Source organism: Pteropus alecto, unplaced genomic scaffold, assembly GCF_000325575.1.
Source record: "Pteropus alecto unplaced genomic scaffold, ASM32557v1 scaffold603, whole genome shotgun sequence".
NCBI classification, from domain to species: Eukaryota; Metazoa; Chordata; class Mammalia; order Chiroptera; family Pteropodidae; genus Pteropus; species Pteropus alecto.
Window position 1 is genome coordinate 197,824 of NW_006433386.1, and position 5,085 is coordinate 202,908.

Genomic DNA, 5,085 nt, shown 5'->3' on the forward strand with positions numbered 1-5,085 from the left:
CTTGGCATTTCGTGGCCGCTCCTTTGCAAGGACAGCCGCCGGCTAATAAACTGTCTCCTGGTTAAGAGCACTCAAGTTGGGTCTGGTTATTCTGGACACAACAAGAGGAGGAGGCCTTGTTTTAACTCTTTCTTTATTTCCTAGTAACACCTAGTAAAGCTTATATTAAGCGCTCATTAAACGTTTGCTTAATTAATGAAAAATTATTCTTCTCTTCTCCCATCAGTCCCATCAGACTAAATTGATTCCCTCAACATTTGACACTCTAGAGTCCAACTAGTAAACTGTTTTTGTGTTTTTGGCTATAAATCTTCACAAGAGTGACAGCAGTAAAATTAGGCAGCATCATCTGGGAAGAGCTAGCCAGTAACATCCTTCACGTGTCACTCAGTTTGCCTCGCCACTTTGATGCTTCAACCTGCCAACAGCCTTCAGAGGAAAGGAGGGAACAGAACTTATTTTCCAAATACAGTGTCATTGAAAACAAATTAAAACAGTAATACTAATTACCTTAATTATGACTAAAGTTGGAATTAAAATCTTTGTTAACTGGTACTCTTCCTATGTCATACTCTTTCTAGGTCATTCTCATTTACATACTGAAAAGAAATGTGGTCAGAAAAACAACTGTGACCACAGCAGACCAAATATAAGTAAAGTTTGTCCTAAGCACGCCTCCGAAACTCCCTGTTCTGTATCCCACCCTCAATTCCATTGCTTTCTCGACCACAAATTGGCCAACTCTCTAATATTATTTCTGACTTCAAAAAAATCTTCAAAAAAACATAGAACTTGATCATTTTTCCCCTGTGAGCAAAAGTCTTTTTAAGAAGATGCAGAAAAATAATAATAGTTAACATAAATACACTGGTGATGAGAGAAATTCAGGTTTTACCCTAGTCCAGATGAAAAAAATAAAATTCATTTTTTTAAATTTTAGGCTAAGCAACTTCTGACAGTGAGTTTTAATGAGGCTGGCTCTAACTGTAATAATTGTCTCTAGCGGAAAACAAAACATCACATATTGTTGCACAAAGCACTTCATGTAGTTTCATTTTTAAAGAGAGAGGTCATCTCACCCAGCTGTTCAGTGATGTAGTATTCTGGAATGAAAGTAGCTCAAGGTCAGCAATGAATCTTTCCCGAAACTGTGATGATACTTTCACTTTAGAGGGCTGGATTTGCCAGGAAAGGTACAGCCCAGTCCACTGGTAAAAGGAAACGCCACATGCTTAGGCTTTTATTTTGTAAGATCTTCAAATGGCCCCAACAGCTAGCCGATCCACCTTCTGCTCCAGGCTCTCATATTTTGGTTGTTTCTGCCACCCTATCCTGACCCTTGGTTGAACTCTGTGCCCCTTAATTTTAGCTAAAGTATGGACACAAACTCATTTTTTATTTCCCCCTTAACATGGCTAAAACAGATTGGAACTTTCACAAAAGGTTTTTTAATCTAAATAGCAATTTAAATAAACAACAACAACAAAAAACAAATAAAAAAGAATGAATGGAAGGAAGGAAGAGAACATAAAATATATAAATACACACAAAAAAACTCTCTGGCATATAAAATACAATTTTCTAATTTTATATGAGCTGATGTGTACCCAGGGCTGATAGAACTTGTCCTATCTTATGCCCTATCTGATATGGTTTTACTTAACCCTAAATGGCTGACCCAAATTTACAGTTTTCTACCTATAAGGGAGGAAAAAGTTTTTCTGACTCTCTTAGAATCCCTGGCTGGATCTAAAAATTAAACTAACAAAGACAGACTAACAGGAGAAAAGCATGTAAATTTTATTAAATTTTTATATGTACATGGGAGTCTTCACAAGAGCCTACAAACCCAAAGAAGTGACCAGAGCGGAAAGCTTTTATACCTTTTAAATAAAGAAATGATAAATTTGTGAAGAATTGACAAGGCAGAGGGGTTTGGGCTTGGGGTAGTAAAATAGTGAAATAATATACAGCCTAATTTCCTGTCTCTGGTGATAAGGATGGTACGGGGAGGGTACCTTCCATGTGGGAGATTTATCTCCTGCTTTCAAGGAAAAAAAGTGAGAGCAGGGGTCAGAGTCACCTTCGTGCTTCTACCATTTCCTCAAACTCCATTAACTTAGGATATTCAATATCCCAAGGTGCCATCTTTCGGGGTAGCACGTCCTAAATCCCACCATACCTGTGTTCTGACTTCCAAAGTTTTGGCTCAGCTTCCTATGGAGGAAATCATCTGAAGATCCTAAATCTCCTTCTAGATATCTTGACTACATTGTAGTCAAGATCAAGAGGGATTTCCACTCAATGACCAGGGCTTCCCCCTTCCCCTCCCCACTAGTACCAACAAGGTCTTCTTCTATTTTCTGACCAAAGAACACATATTTTATCCAAGTGATTGATGTCATGAATGACTCCACTCTTTATGTGAGATTCTCCCACTTTCATATACCAGAAGATGCCTTTGTACTTTAGAGGTTCAGTAATATAAAATACATAAATGATTAATTAACATAATATTCCACATTCATATGATGAGAACAAGTGAGGAGATGGGGGTGGCTCTAGAAAGTTAAAATAAACTATCCTCCACCCCCAAATTAACACTGGAAATCACCAAGTTTTTCCTTTCCTAGTAGCTCATCGTGTCATTAGACTCGTGTCTAATGGTAGACTTGTGTCATCAGAGTGGTTACTGAAGCAAAGAAATTTGATGATTTTTCTACCACTTTTTATATGAAATGACTACTACTGATTTATTTGTATAAGATTTCCATCACTCAAATCGTTCTTTTCTCTGTTTTTGTAAGATCAGTTTGCTCAAACTTAAGGAGAACACTTACTTAATGAGGTTGGATGAGACTTTGCAAGGAAAAGACATGTGGAATCAAGAGAAATTGGACTTGGAATAGGCAAGTTCCAGTTTCCAAAACAGAGGATTTAATATTTGGTCATTATTAAGCATGTGTATTTGTCATTCTATGTTCAGTCATTCTAAGTGCATGACAAATGTCAATAAGCTAAATAATAGGAAAAGGAACCTGCTGAATTATGGCAAGATCTTTCTCTTATTTAAAAATACTGATGAATGAGCTGGAATAACAGGCTCCACTTCTCACATCTGATCTCTGAAACCTGAGAAAAGCCGGATGTGGGCTTCTGACCTATTGATCCCATGGAGTTCATAACATGAATTCAGACAAAAACAAAGTGTTTCTATTTATTGAAAAGGAAACAGCTCTAGAAATCATTTGTTGCTCAGATTTTGGATACCTAATCAAATTGAGGAGTGTTTGTTTGGAAGTAACTATGCCTACATAAATAGATCTATCAACTTAAGATCTTCCTGCCATCCACCTCAAACTCCCTTAACCAATAGGATTGCTTTGGCTTATTTTTCCCAGCCCTAGTGCCAAATTTTGGTCCCAGCCTCCTAGTCAAGCCTTCAGTTTCCTTCATCTCTATTTACTCCTACTATCTAAAAACAAACAAACAACAAAAATAAAAATTGCCCCTGTTTTTCCTTCAAAATAGATTAAGCGACTCCAACCCTGATCTCCACCATCAGACTTTGCTACATGGCCCATATCCACAGCTGGCCTTGTTGAACAAGTTCACTTGTATTCCCTTATCTTAACAGAAACCCTTCTGACACTTCTGCCCAACTGCCTTTTCTTGAGAAATCCCCACCTTTCACTCACACTTGTTTTATGATGGAAGAAATATTTCTAACCTGTTGTGTCTGCCAGCCTGTCAAATTTTATTAAGTCTTTTCAACCTTTGATCCTTACATTATCTTACCTCCAGAAGGTAAGTGCACTGTATGTATGGCTTTTATTGATGATGTTTGCTCTCCCCTTTGTCTTCTCCATCCAGATTCCTGCTATTAGCACTCATTTCATGGATTAACCCTTTTAAAACATCATCTATAGGTCAGGTTTATTTGTATCCACTGTATTGGCCTCTTTGACACCTTTATGTCCCAATTCCTGATTTCCCTCAGCTCTACACTTCTCACCAGCATGTCCACACTCTGACCCTAATTATCTCGAAACTCCTGAACTCCACCTCCATATTCTTCTATTGAACCATTCCCTTGATTCTTTCTATCTCTACCCACACATGTTCCATTTATCCATAACCACTAAACCAGCTCTTAACTGTCACCAGAATTATTAGGGTCTCAATCTTTTTTTTTTCACTTAATATATTACGTTACACAATTCTCAATTTAACTCTAAACCTAGGTATTTCAAGGGTCTCCTATAATTCACGCATTCATTTGTTCTTCCAAAAGATATATTTTGAAAACTGACTATATGCTAAATGCTTGGATATGACTAATAGACATAATCTATGCCTTCATGGTGTTTTCAATTTAACAGAAGAGACATATTAAACAAGTAAATGTACAAATAAATACAGGATTTCAAAATAAAGAATTACTAATCAAGATCTATGGAGGGCACAAAGAGAATAGTGGCGGGGGGATACTTTCAATTGGGAAGGTCATGGAAATGCTTTCTGAGGGAGTTGCATTAAAGCTAAGGTATAAGGGAGGAGGAGGAATAGCATGCATTTGGGCCTGAGATAGGAAAGTGTTGGGCATATTTGAGGAAAGGCCACTGTGGCAGGAGCAAGCAAAAAAAGAGTCTCCAAATGAAGTTGGAGAGTTAGAAAGGTTCTGATCATGTATAATCTTGTAGACCATATTATGGTGTTTGGTGTTTGTCCTAGGTGTGATGGAAAGTCATGAGGGGTTTTAAGCAGTAGATTGTGAGCTGGTCCATGAGATCAAAGGCAACAACCTGCAACCCTCTGTCTGTCACCAAATTGTCCACTATATTTGTGTCTGTTTTAATTAGTTTGTTCTTTTTGTTCCTTAGATTCTACATATAAGTGAAATCATATGTTTTTTATCTTTCTTGTATATTGTAAATTGTGCTGCCATGAATATTGGGGTGCATAGATCTTTACAAATTATTGTTTGACTTCGAGCATCTTTTCATATGTCTATTAGCTATCTGTATTTCCTCTTTGGAGAAGTATCTGTTCAGGTCTTCTGCCCATTTTTCAATTAGATGGGTT

At 37.3% G+C, this 5,085-nt stretch overlaps 1 long non-coding RNA gene across 1 annotated transcript; it reads right to left on the bottom strand.

Moving 5' to 3' along the window:
- Positions 1 to 116: 116 nt before the first annotated feature.
- LOC112476967 lies at positions 117 to 1,820 on the bottom strand. The gene is made up of 2 exons (XR_003045266.1): positions 1,080 to 1,820; positions 117 to 429 (listed from the first exon to the last, which is right to left on the bottom strand). It is a non-coding gene; the product is annotated as an uncharacterized LOC112476967 (long non-coding RNA).
- Positions 1,821 to 5,085: the final 3,265 nt, after the last annotated feature.